Source organism: Macaca fascicularis, chromosome 3 (assembly GCF_037993035.2).
Source record: "Macaca fascicularis isolate 582-1 chromosome 3, T2T-MFA8v1.1".
Classification (NCBI taxonomy): Eukaryota; Metazoa; Chordata; class Mammalia; order Primates; family Cercopithecidae; genus Macaca; species Macaca fascicularis.
Window position 1 is genome coordinate 43,148,924 of NC_088377.1, and position 21,433 is coordinate 43,170,356.

General features: G+C 47.6%; 1 long non-coding RNA gene across 3 annotated transcripts in view; it reads right to left on the bottom strand.

The window, feature by feature from the left end:
- LOC135970070 (uncharacterized) overlaps positions 1-21,433 on the bottom strand; it is a 122,239-nt gene that overhangs the window by 40,727 nt on the left and 60,079 nt on the right. For 2 of the 3 annotated variants that reach the window (XR_010585512.2, XR_012433185.1), the window contains exon 1: positions 16,281-16,615. The exons of the other annotated variant lie outside the window; for it this stretch is intronic. This is a non-coding gene — a long non-coding RNA (uncharacterized lncRNA). Of the gene's footprint in view, positions 1-16,280; positions 16,616-21,433 lie in introns of those variants that run through there. 3 annotated transcript variants of the gene reach the window in all.

The following is a 21,433-nucleotide window of genomic DNA, read 5'->3' on the forward strand; positions in this document are numbered from 1 at the left end:
ATCGTGTTTAAAAACCAAAAATGCCAATTTGCACACAAGTCTCCAAATACCCAGTCGATTTGAGCCTTCAGAATAAGATCAAACTGTTGGCTGAATATAACTTCCCTTTCCATCTGTCTGCCTGTGAGTTAGACACAAGGACGAAGCCACGAGCTAGGGACATAAAGGCAGGAACCACCAAGGTAGCCCAGACTCCAAATAAAAGCTCAAAGGACCAACACAAAGGTACCACACCCTGCACGCCCTCCTCTCCTTCCTTTTCAGAATTTCCAGAGGATGAAACAGGGACCTCCTCAGACGTCCCACGGTGCAGGCAGCCAGAGGGGAAGGCGGCGGCAGCCTGAATGAGGTGACCGGGAAATCACATTCCACAAACAGAAATTCTCCATGTGCTTTACATCCTCTGTCTCTGAAGAACTATGCCAGTCTAACAGTCGCTAGAAAACCGCATTCAAGTGTCATTTCACATTTCAAGCAAAGAAAACAGTGGTGGGGTATGAGGGAAAAACATAGTCATGTGTTCTGGGGTATTAAATAAGTTTTTTTTCTGTTATAAACATATAATTTTACATTCTCAGTTTTCTGTATAATTGATATGCTTCCTAATTGGCAGACATAGTAATAAAAAGTGAATTCCAAGTGTAAGATTGGAGGACCCGTTCACATGGCTTCAGGTTCTGCTACTGTGTTTCAACTTAAGAAAATGGTTCTATGCGTTGGTAACAAGGCCTGAGAGTCTGTGCGTGAGTCTGTGTGGCTGTCATCAGGGTTCGTGTTGGCTCCGTAGCAGAGGATGTTACACTGTTACATTATCTTCTACAAAAAATCCTGAAACAATGAAGGCTGAATAGACATAAACACCCTCCCAAAATAATCCAAATGTCCACCGATATGAAAAACAGATGAATTACGGTTTCCATCATGGAATATTCCTCAGCAGTGAAAACAAACTGTAGCCACAGGTGCCAACCAGGATAAAGAAAACCTTTTAAACACGTTTAAAGTGAACCGACTAGGCGGAATTCCTCGATTACAGGCATCTGCTCCAAAAGGGTACTGTTCTGAATCCTGTGATGTAGAATGATAGTTAGCAACCCTGTTTCGGGGCACATCTAGAAAAAAGCAAAATAATGACTACACAATTTTAAATTCTTTGTAAATTATAACTATTACTATGAAAATTCTAAAAATGTGAAAATCTTCCCAACTGTTATTGGACAAGCTTCAAAATAAATACCCTAGCATTGCTTGCCACACCCACAGGTGTGCCAAAATAAATGAAAATATAGCCCAAGTGAGTAGAATCGAAACCTGAAGATGTACGAGCCGTCCCTGCCTCGCTATCTATACATCGTGTAGAAATTTAAGAGCAGGTAGTGACACTGCAATGCAAGGCTCAAACCAACTGGGTATTTGGAAACTTCTATGCAAATTGGCATTTTCGGTTTTTAAACACGGTGTTATTTGTACTTCAAACAGGTAACTGGTTTGATTTCCTTGGAAAAAATATAGCCATAAACCTGGTCTAAAAAAAAAAATAATACGGGAGTGGGTATGAGAGAGAGTAGCTTAGAAATTTTAAAAGTATCGGCAGGGAGCAGTGGCTCATGCCTGTAATCCCAGCACTTTGAGAGGCATGCCCCACGAGGCCTTTGAGGACAGCGGTCTCCTCTGCTGCCTTCCTGCTGGACTGACCCTAGGACATTCACTGGGTTTCCACCCCTGTCTCATTCAACATCCCAAGGGTGGTCTTCATCCTCGTCTGGGGCTCAGCTCTGCCCCAATTTCCTAAATTTCTGCCTTCAGAGCCTGAAAACACCCACGCCCAGGGTCACCCTAAGTCCACGTTTACCCCAGAGAGTCCCAATTTTATGTTTTCCCAGCATGGCCTTAGTGATAATTTGTCCTGTAAATTCCAACTGCCTTCACACCTCACCTTTGCTGTCTCCCAGTAGACCCCACTCAGATGCACATGCCCCAGACCCCACACCCAGGTCTGCGCATGCTGCCCTGCTCTGCCCATGTGGGGACCACCTCTCTCTCTTGAGGAATCAGCTGGCGATCATCATCTTGTGGAGGGCTGCCCTGACTTCCAACTCTCTCCAGCAAAGGCAGAATCCATCCTCGGTACTTCCCCAAAACTCAGACCAAGTATGAAGATGGCGCAGATGCTAGCTGTGCCTGGGATGCCATGGGCAGGGTCCCCAGATACTCTGCACATGGCCCGGGGCACCGCCTGAACACAGCAAGTGCTGAAGAAATAAAACTGACATGCGCTGACCTCTGATAGGGCCTCCTTCACCATCCACATCTGTCTCTCCTCTGGACAGTAAAATCCATAAGACACGGAGGGCTTGTCTCACTCATCTTCAAACTCCCAGGGTCACCCTGGCAGGTAAAGGGGACTCAAATGTCTTCTGAAGGAAGCGGCTCGTTAGCTGCCGAGTTAAAGGGCCTCTGAAATTCAGAGCTCTGCATAGGAGTCCAGCACACTTTATTATGAATGACTCCAACCACGGCAGAAGTGGCCGTGGAACCAGTGCTACCCAATTCAGGGTTTGTTCACTGTTTCTCAGTTCATTATCACAACTCATGCTCACAGAGCAGCCGCACACAGATCCTCAGACGTCTACACAGAGTGGGACAATGGCGCCAAGTCACGTGAATGTCCTGTTGCAGACTGGGAGACACCGGTCAGACACGGAGCCAGGCAGAGCACAGACCTCGCGTTAAATCGGCTCCTTGGATTTAAATCGGCCAGGCCCTTTCCTATCTGCACAGCTTCTACAAATTCAACTCTCACACCTGACACCTAATAATACTGCACACCCCCATGTGAACCCCCCATTTACCTCCCAAAATGACCCGGCATGGCCGAGTACAAAAAATTTCAACATAAGGGAACTGGAGGGCATGTGGGGCTTTCTGGAGTCCCTGCTGCCTCCTGATGGGAAGGCCCAATGCTTCACACCTCTAGTGAAGGGCGGGTCTCTTCGCCCCCCCAGCTTTGACCTGGAGCTTAAATCAGCATTAACTAAATTTCATTTTCCAGGACCAACTTCAAAGGCCTTCAAAGCCAGAGAAGAGAGAGGACATGGAACACGCCCTCAACCTCAGACCTGCTGCAAGCACGCACTTCTCAGATGCGTCCCAAGGTGCACAGCGTGTCCGTTGCCTGTTTCACATCCACCGACCTGCAGGTCTTCTATGTGGCATCAGCCTCCTGGGCAACGGAAACAAGAGGAATAATGGCAAGTCCCCTCTGCAGCAAAGGTGAGGCAAAGGGACCCAACGCAATGGAACTGGCCTTTTTCCGACAGTCTCAAAACAGAAGGAAAATACTGTACAGCCAACTTCCCCTCACGCAGGTTTATTTACCTGTGACTCAGAGGCCATGACAGACAACTTCAGGTTCTTACCGATTCCTATTTTCCCCATCCAGGAAGCCTTTGTTTTTAATATCGTACGAACTTGCCATTTTGTACGCCAAAAACAGCAAATATTGGCAGTTTCCTACAGTTCAACCGAATAAAATATGATCATGGCCTTTTGTGAAACCATGAAGGAAAGGTGGATATCTCAATATGTGTTTCCAGACTGGCTTTGTTCCTGAAGCACTAACTCTGTTCACTCAGGATTTTAGACACTGAAGAATAAACATCAATATCCCACCAAGAAAACCAAAAAAATGAAATAATTTTGCATCCACCTTGGAGCCTTTTCAGGACAAGGCAGGACACAAATTTTTAAAAAGCTGCAGTTGTCCCTCTGTATACACAGGGACATGGATTCCAGAACACCCCCCGAGTTTACCCAAATCTACGTATCCACAGGACCCCGCAGCCACCCTATGGAAGCGCATGTAGGAAACGTCGGCCCTCCACAAAGCCAGGTTTTTTCAGTAAGGGTTTGGTTGGAAAATATTTAACATAAGTGATCCTTCGAAGCTCAAAACCTATGTTGTTCAGGGTCAGCTGCATTTACTACTTGTGTCATATCTGAGGCCTGAAAGCCATCATTCTCGATACCTTAACGTGATGGTTAACAAACTAACTGTTCTGATTAGAAAGAGGAAAAAGCTTATTTTTAAGCTGACAATGAGAGTGGATGCACTACGGTGAACAGAGAACAGACCTAAGCAAGCACCAAGGTCGGGGTGACTGTCTATGCTCAGACCCACGAGGGCCTGTTCCTCCATCTCCCTCTGCTGAAAGGGATAACTGCTTCTCCCCCATGACTAAAGGGCCTTTTTTAAATATTCACACGAGAAGTGCTATGAAAAGATGAAAGGTCACAGATAACATTTTAAAAAATAAGCACTAACGTAAGCATTTAACAAGCCCATTATGATTTTTTTTTTAAAAAATGGTATTAAGTTCTTGGGTGTGGTAGCTCATGGCCGTAATCCCAGAACTTTGGGTGGCCGAGGTGGGTGCATCACCTGAGGTCAAGAGTTTAAGACTAGCCTGGCCAACATGGTGAAACCCCGTCTCTAACGAAAATACGAAAATTAGCCAGGCATGGTGGCAGACGCCTGTAGCCCCAGTTACTTGGGAGGCTGAGGGAGGAGAATCACGAACCCGGGAGGGAGAGTTTGCAATGAGCCAAGATCATGCCATTGCACTTCAGCCTGTGCGTTGAGTGTGAAACTCCATCCCAAAAAGAAAAAAAAGTATCAAGTTTTCCTTCCAATGAACCTATCATTCAGCCACCGAGGTATACTATAGCTAGTTATTCAGCCATGAGATACACCACAGGAGATACAGGCGAGCAGGACACAGTTCTTCCCTGAAAGAAGGCTGCACCCTCGACAGAAGGGAGGCACACACTCCGAATGGAATAGGCATAGGGAACAGATGCTGCTGCAGGTGGAACTGGCTGCACAGAGCACCCGCTCAAGTTTCTGAGAAACAAGGAGCCGTTGGTGCCATCACCTTCCATACCTGAGCTGGGGCAGTGGGGAGCCTGTCATCACCACCACCACCACCCGGGACAAAGAGCCCCAGAACCACACAATGAGCTTACAAACTCACCGAGACGATGACTGAGCAATGTGCGTGGAGTGATGCGAACACGCAGACTTCAGGGCCACGCGCGGCGTTGGTTTTGTGCATCAACCTGAGCGTGCCCGGGGTGCCCAAATGGCTGGCTCTGCATTATTTCTGTGTGAGATGCATGTTTGCCTCTGGACTGAGTGGAGACCCATCCTCGCCGGTGTGGGGGGCACCACCCTATCCACCCAGGGCCCAAGTAAAACAGCAAGGCGGGGAAAACTGGGTTCACTCCACCTGTGTGGCTGATGGGCCGGTGACATCTGTCTTCTGCCGCCCGTGCTCCTGGGTCTCAGCTCCTCAGACCCGGGTGGGATCTGCACCCTCCGCTTCTCAAGTCTTCAAGCCACACCCTCCCAGGACTCTAGCTTGCAGGCTGTGGGTCCTGGGGCTTCTTGGACTCTGTAGCCCCTGCAGCAAGCCTCCCCCTGGAGACACACGCACACCCGGCTGGCTGTCTCTCTGGAGAGCCCTGACTAAAAGCCGCCCCATAAGTGGTCTTCAGAGTTTCTTTCTAGCCCTAAGATCCCAGCGCCCCTCCTACAATTCTAGGCGGAAAGGTGAACGGAGACCAATGGACAGAGGTGTGTGCGAGGACACGCCAGGCAACCGCACTGGGCAGGAGGGCACTAATGCTCACTAAGCAAAGAATCAATGTTGCTTGCCACAAAAATGAGAACAGTAAAGATTTCTTCAAACAGAAATGAGTTTGTTTCATGATTTGCTCTTAATACATAAGAAAGCATAAAAGTAGGCCTATTAACAATTACGTAAGTCTTTAGAGGCCCTTGAACTACTTCTGTCCCTTTGTGTTTTTATAAAAAATAAGCCTGAGGTTAAAGAGAATAACATCACTGGCCACAGCTGGGGCCACGCAAGGACACAGCTTATACCCCTGAGGTCCCTGGATGCCCCGAGTCCTTTCCTTGCTATTTATGGCAATGTGGGAGAAACCAGGGGGTCTGAGCATGGACCTGACCGTGCTCCCAGGGGCCGAGGAAAGCACCCATCTGTCCAGTCTTCCCTCCACCCCGCCGTTCCCTCCTACCCAGACTCTTGGGCTGACGCGGCTCATGCACTCAGCAGCGCCATCATTCAACGTTTAGCTTCGCATCACGAGGGCCTCCTCTGGCCTCCTCTGACCACTCCTGAACCTGCAGTCAGCACTAGTTTGCAGGACACGCGTGGACAAAGTTGATGGATCACGGCCTCCAACGAGGAAGGTGCCCAGGCAAGGAGTCGGAGAGCCGGGGATGGAGCAGCACTCACCCAGGGAGGCGAAGGCCAACAGCGGCCACCACCGAGGACCTCCCTTCCCACCCTGAGGGCAGCTCACCCAGGGAAGCGAAGCCGACACTGGCCACCACTGAGGGCCTCAAGGGCTCTCCCCACCCCGAAGGCGGCTGCGATCACATTTCCCATCGCACCAGGAGACCCCTGTATTGAGCACAAACCTTTTCAACCTTCGAATCAATAAGGAATCACAACACAGACATTCCCCCAATCCAAATGGCCAGCCCACAAAACAGACACGCAATCATACACGTTTCCTGTGGGAAAATCAGTCAGTCCCTGGGGCCTCGCGCCAGGGGTGGGGGAGCATCATGGGGAGATGCCCCAGCCCCAGCCTGGCTCTTCCCTCTACAGCTCCTTTTCCCTCCTCTTCCCCCCGCCCCCGCTAGCCTCAGAGGCTCCTCCCTCAAATTCTTTCCCCTTGATGAAGTCATTTATGCCCAAAATACAAGGCAAAGTCATGGGGGCTCAAGAGAAAATCCATACCGTGGCCCACGTTTTAGATTCTCATAAGTTTGAGAATAACCAAGCAAGAATCTTTGGCATCTGAATGTGGTCTGAATGCATCTGAGCACACTGCCTGTCACTGGCCCGGAGTGGATCATGGGTGTCTCGGACATCTTCGCAACTCTACACCAATTATTTTGAAACACACTAGCAGAATAGAACCATGTGAATAGCTGCTTCTCAGTTAAAAGTAGGAAAAGACTCCAAAAGCTGCCCTCAAGGAACATCCTTCCCATGAGGAGTTTCTACATCGGGCCCTTCAGGCACAGGCAAGGCCCCTGGGCCCAACTCCCTCATCCCTGCGTCATAAAGCAGCAAAGATGGTGGGGAATAAAGCAAGTGAAGGAGTCAGTCCCGCACAAAACGGGCTCCAGAAGCCACAGCCACTCTCCCAGTGTGGGAGCCAAGTTCAGAGACCTGGAAACACCAGCGTTCCCAGGGAGGAGGGCAGAACAATGCCATTTCCCCCTAGTTTATGGAGACACCACTCCACGTCCTCTGGCCTTAATAGAAGAGACTTCACATAAATGATTTCAATGACTCCACCACACACAGAAAGTGGGCTAAGGGCTAATGCACCCATTTAAATGCCTGGCAAAAACACATTAAATGAACACACAGATAAGCAAGGTTCTCCTGTTATCCACGAAATATTCAGAAACAAATCCAACAAGCAATCTCTTTGCAATCAAAAGACCAATTCAGAGGTGCAGATTAAAAAATAAACGTACAACTGAACCCTTAATACACCAAGAACCAAATTCCACGGAAGTGTTATCACATCACCACCTCCCAGCTGAAGGAAGCAGCACTGGCCACTGACCAGCTGTTCACTCGTGGGTCAGTGAACGAAAGGCAGTGCTGTCCAGGACAACAATGAGATGTTAACCTGAAAAGGGCAAAATTGCAGAGGCTGGAGGGACCTTCCAGGTAACCCGGCCCCCTCAGTGGACAGAGGACCCCCGTGGGGCCACAGAGCCCAGAGCTCCAGTGTGTTTGGGGCAAGCACTCAACTGCAACCCTGATGATGTCCGAACGCCTTCTGCTCTTCTGCGTCTCTGCCCCAATAACAGGGAATCCATGAATGCTAAGGACATATAACGCATTTTACAATACATGTAGATTTTTAGCAAATTAAAGATAAACAGTGACAAACTTTGAGAATTAACCAAAATGTAGTTCAGTGAATGCCCAAACTCAAAGCTAGTCTCCAAGAGGTGATAAGCTGTGTGTGGTGGTTAACGCCTGTAAATCCCAGCAGTTGGGGTGGCTGAGGCAGGAGAATCACTTGAGCCTAGAAGGTTGGGGTTGCAATGAGCTGTCATTGTACTACTGCACCCAGCCTGAGAAACAGAGTGAGACTGTTAAAAACAAACAAACAAAAACAAATTAAAGGAGTTCAAATGAACTCGCCCATACCCTTTAAATTTTCATTTGGGTACATGGGGTGATCTAGTTCCTTTTTCCCTTGCAATACATGAATTAAATATAATCTAACAATTAAATGGGAAAATTTAATTATTTTCCCATTTCATTATTCCCTATCTCAGGGAAAAAGTTAAAATTATTCCCTATTTCAGGGAAAAAGCTAAAAATCATTTTAAACCTTCCTTCCACAAAACAGTATACTCAGTCATCTCTATCTGCTTGATCATGTGGAATTCAGCTTCACATGTCTGCAATACGGTTTTTGTTAAACAGCGTTTATGTAGACAGGCAAGAGAAAGAAACACTTGGTCTATGTAGAAGCAGCAGAAGACACGTTTTAACAGAAAAGGGAGAAGATACCACCGTGTGAATCTGGAAATTCTGTCCTCATCTTGTCCACACACACAGAAAACACCCAAGCAGGTGCCTAGTGTCCAACGGGAGCACAGAAAGGACAGGGATCCCTCCAGTTGTTTAATGACCAGCCCCACTTGTCACCGCCACATAACAAAATCTGCATGGCAACTTCAGCACGTTTCATTCACGATTCCACGGAAATCAGGCTGAAGAACATACAGATGTTTTGCCCACATTTAAAAATCCAAGTGTGGGACTCATAGAAATAAAATACACTATGGGTTCACTTAACTTTTCCAAATTTTTACTTGGAGAAACCTATAAAGTTCTTGTCAGTTACATCCTTAAGTTTTTCAATAATTTTTAAATGCAAAGGTCGGGCAAGACTTGTAAAGAGGTACTCACATACGGCCCGGCGTGGTGGCTCACACCTATAATCCCAGCACTTTGGGAGGCCGAGGTGGGCAGATCACGAGGTCAGGAAACCGAGACCATCCTGGCTAACACGGTGAAACCCCGTCTCTACTAAAAATACAAACAATTAGCCAGGCATGGTGGCGGGTGCCTGTAGTCCCAGCTACGCTGGAGGCTGAGGTTGGAGAATTGCATGAACCTGGGAGGCGGAGCTTGCAGTGAGATCACACCACCGCACTCCAGCCTGGGTGACAGAGGGAAACTGTCTCAAAAAAAACAAAGGAGGTACACACATACATGCTACGTTCTTCTCTCAAAGAGACGGGCCCTTTTTTAAGATTCCAGAAGTAAATGTGGTTGTCACCCTGCTTTTGAGAGGATGGGCTGTGTTTTAATCATGAACACACTTTCCTCCATGCACCAAGGATGAACCATGGGGGCAGTGCTACCGCCGCCTCCCCGCTGGAGGCATTAGTTAGCAGGGCAGGCAGTGCCTCGTGCTGGTGGGCATCCAGCAGTAAGGGGGTCTTGCACTTCACTCCCTGGGCCCAGCCCCAGACAGAGGGGAAAGAGACACCTGTATCGTAACTCATGTATATTTATAGACACACAGAGACTCTGCAGTGCAAGGTGCAGAACTAGAAGGAATCATGGAAATAAGAGGGAAGACATTTGGTTATGACTGGCAGAGCCACCTCCAGCCTCAGCATTTCCTGCCGGAGCCCTCACTGACCAGACTCCTCCAGGGTCACTGCCACTGCCTTCCCCAGCTCATGACAGGGCAGACAGTGACAGAGCCTCAGAACAACCTCCCACTCCTTCCTCACCAGCCCAGGGGACGAGCTGTTCATGAGTGTCCCAAAGCCTGAATGCGGGAACACAGAGGTGACTGAGCAGAAAGTGGGACAGCCACAATGGCCGCGGGTGTGCAGATATTGCAGGGCACCCCAGCAGCCCTTTACATCTTAAAGAGGACGGCCACGGGTGTGCGGATGCTCCCGCGTGACCCAGCCGTCCTTTCCACCTTATAGGGGAACGGCCACGGGTGTGCGGATATTCCCGGGTGCCCCAGAGCCCTTTTCACCTTAAGGAGATTTTCACAGTCTCATATCAGTCTCCAAACTATTCAGTGAGGTTGGAGGAGTATCACTGTGGACCAACACTGATTGGCACCAAGTAAGGGCAATTTTATAACCATGTCTCAACCATGAAACAATCAGGTCTTTGGCCATCTGATCTAAGCTTTTTCCATAACAAAGTTGGATATTTAAGTTGAACTTTGGTTTTCCAAAGCTTGTTACAGAAACCACATCTTCCTAGGTGTGGCTCTGTGGTGTCGCGTGCACACATCAGTAGCCAGGCTTGCCAAGACTCACGGCACATTACACGTTCACCTGAGAAGGCTGCTCAATCACTGAGGGCTCTGGCGTGCTCTGAAATGAATTTGCCACTTCAGCCTACACTCTACTCCCTTGTTTGGTTAAAGAAACCCAAAAAGCAGAATTTGTTTTGGCCAATCGCCTGCTGACTCAACTGCAGAGGTTTTCATTAGAGTACTTTCATTGCATCATAGAAAGCAAAGTCATATAGATCAACTCATTGTTACCACTCCAAAGGTTTAGTAAATCTCCAGATAATCAGGCAAACATTTTAAGAAGCTACATTAAGGTTTACAATACTCAAAATTTAAAACTACATACGGCCGGGCGCGGTGGCTCAAGCCTGTAATCCCAGCACTTTGGGAGGCCGAGACGGGCGCATCACGAGGTCAGGAGATCGAGACCATCCTGGCTAACACGGTGAAACCCCGTCTCTACTAAAAAAAATACAAAAAAAAAAAAAAAAAAACTAGCCGGGCGAGGTGGCGGGTGCCTGTAATCCCAGCTACTCGGGAGGCTGAGGCAGGAGAATGTCGTAAACCCGGGAGGCGGAGCTTGCAGTGAGCTGAGATCCGGCCACTGCACTCCAGCCTGGGCGACAGAGCAAGACTCCGTCTCAAAAACAAAAACAAACAAAAAAAACTACATCCATACTTGAAAAAGCCACCATTCCCGTTTTAGATGGCCAAATGCATATGAGAAAGAAAGAAACGTGCTGAGCGCATTTTTTGGGTAACCTTATGGAGAAACTGCCACTTTAAAAATGGCTCTAGTTCCTGGCTCCAGATGGGTGTGGTGGGTTGCCTCACTCAAGTTCAACTCCACCTGAAGCTGGGACACTAGAAATCCATTCCCAGACTCCAGGGCACAAGAATTCCCACTTCTGGAAACAGCCTGGAATGCAGACCTGTAGCAGAGAATTCTTTCCTGCCCACCCTAACCGTCCTCTGTGGAAGGCAACAGTCAAAGACAAGTCCACCCCCCAGGCGCAACTGCACCACGAAGAACCATTTCAAGGTGGAAGGTGATTGATTAGTGCGAACAGGCAGTTTAGCTAATCACTTATAAGGCAGAGATGGGGGGTTTGAAGGCCTGTGTCTGGCCTTGTCCTCGGTAAATGGTCATCTGCAAGTCAGCCTAAGCCACATAGGAAGGGGCTTCTTGCAGTAAAAGTGGGGGCGCAGTTGTGGGGAGGGGGAATGTCTTAACCACCACTGTTTTACAGGATCACAGGGCTCAGGAAATGTTCAGTATTATCACACACCAAGGTTTTTACAGTCTGAAGAAAACTACAGTCCTAAGGTGTCAGTTCTCAAAGCCTTAAGTTCCTCCTGCTAAGATTCCCAGAGGGTCTCGGCTTCTTGCACTGAACCCCAACTTGCACAGGCTCCTGCGTCTTCCTCCTGCAGCAAATGCACATGAGAAGGCTGTGGCTCTGCTGCAGTAATGATGCCATGCAGCTCTAACACCGTGGCAGAGTAATGGCTTTGGCCTGAATGTCCCCAAAACCTCATGCTGAAACCATCTCCGATGGGATACATTAAGAGGTGGGACCTTTGGGAGGTCCTGCTCTCAGGTCTGGGGTTGGTGTCCTTGTTGGGAGGTGGAGGTGCCCTCTTGCTCCTCCACCATGTGAGTCCCAACGAGATGCCTGCTGACACGCAAGAACCTGTGAGATGCTGCCGTCTGTATGCCACAGGCCCTGGGACACCAGATGTGTAGGTGCCTTGACCTTGGACTGCCTTGACCTTGGACTTTCCAGCCTCCAGAGCTGTGAGCAATAAATGTCTGTTTACAAATCACCCAATCGACAGCAGCCGGACAGAGAGACAGTAATGTTACAACATGAGTCACTTTCTCAGTGGGCCAGAGGCCTCCCCATGAGCCACCACCGTAAAGCAAGAACTCCCTGGAGGATGCAAAGGGGTTCACAAGGAATTCTACCCAGCACCAGGGTGTCTGTCCTTTCTCGTAGGAAGATAGCTGAGCCATGGCAGGAAACTACGGGGTAGGTGGGACTAGACAGTAATGTGTCACCTGCTCATCTAAGCCTCAGTCTCCTGCCTCTCATCATGACAGCGGGGGTAACCCCCTCACCTGAGCTGTTAGGGGAGGTAAGATTGCTGGGTGATTAACAATTGTTAGTTCCACAGAAATTAGGCAAAGAATCCGCCCCTACGTCTTATAAAACCAAACCAGCCCAGGAATTCCATATCACTACTAATTTGCATGGGAAAATGCTGGATTCTCATAAGTTCTGGCATGTCATTTGTATTGATAAAGTTTGCAGAGTTGTCACATACTAAGTATGTAAAACAGGAAAATAAATCATGCAATTTGGAGGTTGAAGCAGGAGAATCAATTGAGTACAGGCGGTGGAGGTTGCAATGAGCCGAGGCCAAGCCACTGTACTCCAGTCTGGGTGACAGAACGAGATCGATCTAAAAAAAAAAAAAAAAAAAAAAAAATTGCTGCTTCATGCTAGTAAAGTGGGCAGATTCTACATGCCAACTCTTATTCAAAGGTCACCTAACACTGACTCAGGAACTCTGGCCCTGATGTGCTTGAAGTTTTAATGCTAACAGTGTTAAAGACCACTCCCCCAGGAGCTCTGAACAAGTACTCCAGGTATACGCTGAACAAGACCACACACTCTCTGACCGAAATCTAACTTCACAGACCCAAACTACAGAACCACAGAAGACACTGCTTCTGTCCAACTTTGTGTTCTGCCACCGTTTGTGTCCGTTATTTCCTACAAACCATCTCATTAGAATTTAGGGCACACAAAAGGCTGATACAACAGGGTTACTTTTCAAAGGTTTGGAGGTGAAGAACAGATACAATGCATTAACTTCCTATGGCTGCTGCAACAAATTACCACAAATGCAAACCTCCTCTCAGCCCTGGAAGTCAGGAGTCCCAGGGCTGAAGTCAAGGGGTCAGTAGGTTGTGTTCCTGCCTGGAGTCTCCCAATTCATAGAGGCCACCATGCAGCTTGGCTCACAGCCCCACACCCCTCTGACCACTGCCCCGGCCTCAGCCCTGCACCCCTCCAGCCCCTGCCCCACCCTTGGCCCATGCCCCTCCGGCCCCTACCCCACCCCCGCCCTCAGCCCCACAGCCCTCTGGCCTCTATCTTATCCTCAGGTCTCCTCCTCTGAGGCAGACCCTCGTACTCCCTCTCATCAATGCACATGTGAGGACGCTAGACCCCACCTGGACAACCCAGGGTCCTCCCCCATCTCACTGTCCGTTACAGTCACATCTGCAAAGCCTCTTTTGCCATGGAAACTTCATTATACTAACAATCATTTAACAAGTCCATTATAATGATGTAAAAATTGGCATTGTTTTCCTCCTAATGAACAGATCAGTCACCCATGTAACCTATAAATATTTAACTATTAAATATACAATACTGTAGGGGACAAAGATGAGGAAGATGGTTCCTCCCTGAAAGATGACTGGACCCTAGATGGAGGGATGAACATTCTGAACAGAATCAACCTAACTCAACATTTGAGTCAGAGAGGCCAAGCAGTAAGACTTTCAAAAAAGCAACCAGAAAGTGTGTACCGTGCCTGTAGTTCACAGCTGAGCCTGGCGTCATGAGCATGAGCGTGTGGACATGCATACCAGACCCAAGTTTAAGATCAAATATAAGGAGCTTTCAACTGTAGTGTTTAACTAGATCTTATTACAAAATAGCTTCTTGATTACAGTTTTTGTCCAAAAAGTTCTCTGTAATTAAAGAAATTAATTTTCCCCTAAAAAACACTTCGCCATCTATCATCCCATAAAAACTAAATGGATATATTAAAGAAAAAAGACAAATGTTTGACTTCGGGGGTTTGCCTACGACTTGGATAAGAATGATTTTCTTCTGGCCAAGCAGGGAGCAGCTGGACCAGACTGGAGGGAAGGAAAAACAAATTTCCACTCTGACCTCAGTTGGACACCAGAGTCTTCCCTGTCAGAATGTGGGTGTAGTGCTTCCAACACACCAGCCTCTGACAAAACTCGGCCCAAGGGTGTGGGAAAAGGCCGTCTACTTCTGAAAAATCTATAAAGTACAGACACATCAAAAGCTTCAGAAGACTGTAAAGTGCCAAGGAGACCACTGCACCCTTGGAGTTTACAGAAAATGGCCAGCATCACACGTGCCTGAGGTCCAGGTTCAGCTCCCAGCTGCCGCGACACCGTGAGCGCAGTCCTGGCTTCCCCTCTGATGCAGAGAGCTGGAAACTCCGCTGGCAGCACTCAGAGCTCAGAACATTCTAGATGAAAGCAACGTGTTCCTTTTAAAATGGGGAACCGGGGCAGCACAACTGAAGCTCTACGACTGTCTCAACTACTGGGTTTCGGGGTAGCATTAGGAAATCGTGAGAATCCAAACCTCAATTTCATACAGATTCCAAACTCACTGCAGGTTCCAGAGTTTCCTGAAGCATTCTTCCAATTTATCACTCAGGATTCCCTTGCCAAAGCTAATAAAGTCTAAATTCCTTACCGAAAAGCCACCATAAGCACCACCACAAATAAGATCAACTAACGCCCGCCCTTTGCACCAAACCTATAAACTGTTACTCACAGAAGACTGCGCTGGAGGCAGCTCTCAGCTGACGCCGAATCCGTGAGACTTCATTATCCCCATTTTGGATCGAGTGTGAAGACTGTCAGCAAACCAGGGCCCCAGTGTGAAGTAGAGAACAGATTCTCTGACACCTGCCTGAACATTTTCTTCCCACCTGTCTTGGATATTGAGCACCCTCAGAGCTACTGAGTCACCCACATTTGCAGGTCATTTATCCAGCCACCAGGAGAACATAATTATGCGATAAAAATGCCTTCTCAGGGCTTTGTCATACTCAACAACGCAGCTCAGAAGGCTTGTGTAAGCCCAAGAAAGGGGGAAGCGTCCTCCAAATAGACAAAGACCAAGGAAAACCGTGCAGCGACTCTCTCAAGACAGCAGAAACAGAGCCTGCTGTAGCCTTTCAGGCCATGCTGGCCACAGCCCTGCGTTAGGTGGCACCATTTCCACACATGCAGCCTGCTGGGCCCATTTGAAAGGTCCCGATTGCGAGACACTCACCCCCACTTCCAGTTTCTGCAAGACCCGCTGCAGCCCCACTCCACCGCGGGGGCCGACTGTTCAAGTTTTCCCGGCGAGACCCCTCAGAGCCTGCACAGCGTCTGAGACTGGGAAGCACCAAGGATCCAGAAACGCACAAACCCGTTCTCCTCATGCTGCTTTCTGGGTTCCAAGTTGTCTTAAGAACGAGTCCTGCATAAAGCTCGGACTGGGGAGCCAGCCACAGCCCAGCAGCACCCAGCTCATGTGCTCCACCCACCCCACAGAGGACCACGGAGGCCCCAGCACACTCTGTCCGCGGGGCAAGACACCAGAAACAGCCACAGTTCAGTGTTCTGCCACCCACCCCGCTGCCCTAATTACCTGCTGTGATCTGAATTCTCATTGGTTGGGTAGGTGATCCCACAGCTCCGCTGCCCTAATTACCTGCTGTGATCTGAAATTGCATTGGTTGGGAAGGGGATCTCACTGCTCAAGCACTCCCTGCTGCCTCCTTGCAAACAACATAAAAAATCCAAAACCTCTCTGAACGTTTACTATAACCTCAAAACAAGACCCATCACCAGACCAGGGAAGATACACACGCACATCTGACAGCTGGTGGGCGTCAGTGACCGACGCCACGGCTTCCGTGTGGCGTGTGAAGCGGGAGGCCTGTCACGGTGACTCAGGCTGGGGTCTGAATAGGGGTCTTCCAAGCAACTAGGCAACCAGGACGCACACCCCAAAACCCAAGTCCCCGCACTCATGTACCTGGCAGAAATGCTGCGTGGCCATTGACACCAGTTGTGCACCAAGACCGATCTGTGTCCTGTGGCCCTCACAACGTCTGTACACGTCTGGGCCCAGCACAGGCACGCATGGCACCCTGCTCGCCTCCAGTGGGGCTCTCTCCTACCAAGGGGGATGGTCCTGAAGTCCGTTGAGATTTCCAAAGCTCTACAAAGTCGTCCTTCCTCCTGCTTGTTCAGAAGACCTAAAGCCCTGAAGACACCAGTGAGAATTGACCTAGCCTCTTAAGGCAGCTCAAACACCTAAACAGAGGAACGCTGGACCTCTCTGCCCTCGGGAGCAGCCAATAACCCACTGGGCTAAGCAGAAGGCACAGATGTCACATCCAGAAGCCAGAGGCGCTCACATTTGCATTCCAAGAGCCACCCTTGTGAGTCCCTCCAAGGCTTCCAAGTCCCACTTGATTGTTTTCATCGTATCTCTATAACATCAGAGACATTATATCTCATGGTATCTATGAGATCCTCTCTACTTTTATGAGCATATATGCTCCCTGACTTACCATGGGATGAAACTGTTCCAATAAACCCAGCGTAAGCTGAAAATATCCTAAATAGAAAGTGCATTTGACATAATAGTTTCAACTTACAATGGGTTCATTCAGAGGCAGCCCATCTCGGGCCGAACAATGCACTGAGTGTGACTAGTTCACACCATCACAAGGTTGGGAAAAAAAATCACAAACGTAACCATTGTGAGCCAGGGACCATCTGTATTGTGGCTCCTGTCTTCAGAGACAACAGAAACCTCTTCTTAGACAAGAATCACAATTTATAATCCTCAAAATGTTAAACTTAGTTTAACAATCTACAGATTCAAACAAAGCCAAAGTAGGCCCACAAGACCGTTTGTGCCATTCGCTAAGACACACGACTCTGTAATAACCCTCACCACAGCCCCTCAGGGTGAGTCCCAGAGGTGGGTGAGGCTTGTAGCTACGGACACTAACAAAACCAAAATCAGAGTACGCAGGTGCAGTCAAGACATATGACTTCTCCACTAGCATATGCACAAATGTTTATCAGCAAATCTGATCTTTGCTTTAACTCCCTCTCATGACCTAAAAAGGAGTCCACCACACACACACACACACACACACACACACACACACCACTTCAAAAACATAATTCGTACTTGCATTCAATTCTGGGCATTTGGAATAGACCTAATGGGGGATTAAACCTCTCCTCCAACCCATTGCTTAGTCTTCTTTGAGGATGAAGGATTTTGCATAACACAAGTCAGCATATAAAAGATCTTGTATAGAAACAGACTTTCAAGTGGTCCTCATTAGAGTGATTCAACTAATATACAAAAGACCCAACACACAGCACAATGTCTATTAGAAGAATGATTAATTTGTTCCCCTCAAAATCCTAATATCTACACAGAAAAAATACCCGATACACATTTTATCATTCTTTACCAGTATAGTCATACAAAGGAGTATCACAAAAGCGAAAGAACACATTTGGTTTGACTCACAGTTCTAAATTTAATATAAAATTGCTAAAACCACCAAGACAAACATGACTATGAAATATTTAACGATCTTCACCTAAATTCAAGTCACCATTCAACCACCAATACCTCTGCTCTCCTTACAGGAACTTTCCAAAAGTAAATTTTGGAATTAACAGGACAAATTTTTCTAGTGATAGAAATTAGGAAGAAATTGGTTGAAGGTGGTTCCTTGGCTGTCAAACTTTTTCTTAATAATATTTTGTAAAATAAAAGCATCAAACAGATCTTTACATTAACTTACAATCTATCAGGCAATACTGGAGCAAGCTTTAAATATTAGCCACATTCTGTCAGGGCTGACTAACATTAAATCAGCATCAGTCTCATGTCTTGCAGTATCCACAGCTCATCTTCTCAAAACCACTTAAGATTTCATAATTAACTCAATTAAACAATCTAAGTCATCTCCTTGATCATTGACATGAAGGGATAATTTTCCCCCAAAATAGTACCTCTTTCCTTGACATGATTTAATCTGTGGTTAGAGTATTTAACAGGATTTCTTTCCTTCTTAGAAAATAAAATATACACCTTTCCAATATGAAAAACACTAACTGATAATGCTATAGCTTAACCAGGTCAAAAGGGTTTTTTTTTAAAAAAAAGTTAAAAAAAGAACCTAACTGCATCTTTGGACCTTATGTGAGGTAGTGTCCAGGGTCACTGGGACCCCCACTTGGTCAGTGCAGCTGGGTACCAATTAAAGACAGAAACCCAAGGGTTCACTCAAAGCCCCTTCCCAGCTCTTCATCCTAGTGGAAGCCATGGGCACAAAGGAATGCGGCATTCCACGGAGGACTTTGGGGAATGGCTGCTTGAGAACATCAAAGTGGCTCACGTCCCCCAAGTATAAAGCCAGTGACTGCTCTCAGCTTCAATGCAGTACCATCCACAGCAGCCAAGGTCTGGAATCACCTGAGTGTCCGTCAACAGGGGATGAAGGGAACGTGACCCGAACATACACAGGAGCAATACTCCACCACACAGCTGAGATCCCTGTCATCTGCGACAGGATGGATGGAGCTGGAGGATATACGTTAAGCAAATGAGCCAAGCAAAGAAATGGAGCATGTTCTCACTCATAAGCAGGAGCTGAGAGCAGATCTCATGGAGGCCAAGAGTAGGTGGTCAACAGGGCCCAGCAGAGCCCACTCATAAGCAGGATGGGCAGAGGCTCGTAACGGGCACAAACACACAGCCTAATGGGAGCACAAGCCCTACTATTGATAAATCAGCAGGGGGATGGCAGTGGGTCATCTACTGTGTATTTCAAAACAGCTAGGAGAGAATAACTTGAACATTACCAGCATAAGGAAAAGAAAATATTTAAAGTGAAAGACATCCCAAGTACACAGATTTCATCAATACAGGGATGAATCAAGATATCACATGCACTCTGAAAACATGTACACATATTATGTATCAACAAAAACAAAAACCAATGACAGAACCATTTGCGAAGCATGTGCAGGAGAAGAATGGGAAGCCTGACATGATGTGGCTGTGTGTCCCCACCCAAATCTCATGCTGAACTCTAACCCTTTGTTGGAAGTGAGCCCTGGTGGGAGTGACTCATGGGGGTGGTTTCTAATGGTTTAGCACAATCCCCCAAGTGCTGTCCTCATGGTAGTTCTGAGATCTGGTTGTTTGGAGGTGCATGGCACCTTCCCCTTCACTCTCTCTCCCCTTCCAGCCATGTGAAGACATGCCCACCTCCCCTTCACCTTCCACTCTAAGTTTCCCCAGATGTAGAAACCTGTACAGCCCACAGAACTGTATGCCGATTAAACCTTTTTTTTCCTTATTACCCAGCCTCAGGTAATTCTTTATAGCAGTGGAAGAACAGTACAGTCCTCAGGACCAGCAGTGTTTTCTTTCTCCCCAGGAGCCAACAAGGTCCCACACACTAGCTGGTTTTCCAAAGCCTTTGCCAGAATGCTGAGGCTGTTTTGGGGATACGGACTTTCCCCATCTCTGGCAAACCAGATGGGGCATCCTATTTGCCTCTTACCACCTTTCTCAGACAAACCCTACCTCTGAAACATCCTCCGCCAGGGGCCTCCTTCAGCAGCAGCAAAGCTGAGTATTCCTTGCACCTCCCTTCTTCTGAACAAGTAAACATCTTAAGCTTATTTTTCCATCTTCCCAGCTCATTGAAAAAAATATCTTATGCTTTCTATTTTCCTAACACACACACGGAAGAGAAGTGCCGTGAGGGCAGGGGCTCTTGCTTTCCCGGATCTGAGCCTGGCCCTCAAACACTAGCCGAATTCATACTGACACGATATCCAGAAGCAGAAATGCAAATATCCACATGACTTCAAATACCCTAAGGATCTAACAGGCCGAGTGGCCCATGTAACTATGGTTTGTGCTGGGCCATTCAACTGGTGTCCAAATCCCTGTCCAAGTGAGCTCTTTAATTTTGGGACTTTTCAGACAGCTGTTTTTTTGTTGTTGTTGGTGGTGGTGGTGTTCTGTTTTGTTTTTATTAAAGGGATCTATTACAGTTACAATCAAGAATATCCCAGGCCGAGTGTGGTGGCTCATGCCTGTAATCCTAGCACTTTGGGAGGCCAAGGTGAGCTAATCAAATGAGGTCAGGAGTTCAAGACCAGCCTGGCCAACATGTTGAAACCCCATCTCTACTAATACAAAAATGAACCAGCCATGGTGGCAGGCACTTATAATCCCAGCTACTCAGGAGGCTGAGGCAGGAGAATGGCGTGAACCAGGAGGTGAGGCTGCAGTGAGCCAAGATCGCGCCACTGCATTCCAGCCTGGGCAACACAAGACTGTCTCAAAAAAATGAAAATACACCAATACGCCCAGTGAGTTCTTCACCAACATCAGATACATCAGTTTAAAGAAAAATAATATGAATGCATGTTTTTAAATTTCAGTGTTGAATTTAACCATATCTTTTAAGAAGATATGAAGATAGAAGTTTCCCAAGGATCGGGGGAGAAAAAAGCCGTTAAGAAAATGTTAAAACCTCAGGAGAAAAACAAGTATGGGGTAAGACCTCAAGGCAAAACTTTTTCCTTGCACTTTGATTTCAAAAGAACAGAGATGCCCAAAATATGAACTCTCCCATCTGCATTTTATATTCCTCTCTGTCCTTTGAAGGACTGGAGATGGGATTCCAGGTTCCAAAGTGCCCGGCCAGGGCTCACATCAGGCCAATTCCTCTACGTCCTTTGAAAGGCTGGAGATGGGATCCCAGGTTCCAAAGTGCCTGGTCACGGCTCACATCAGGCGGCATCTTTCACAGCTGTTTACTCCCCTGACCGTGCTTAGAGAGCTCTGTGGCCCAATTTACACAAAAAGGTCCTAATTTACACACGTTCATCACTTTGAGCAGAGTCTCAAGAAATGAGACAAATATTGACACTCCACAGAAGCAAGTATTCTCTTCCGAAAAGTCAAGTGTCAGGTTCCCATGAGCCAGGCAGCTTGGTTACAGAAAGCACTGGCTGACTTGCTGGTTTAATGTTAAATGCATTTAAAATGTTAAGTGATCCGGCCCCCCTCCCAGTGGGTGTGTACGTTGAGCTGGTTGCAGTAGTGATGCACAGACCACGTGGTTT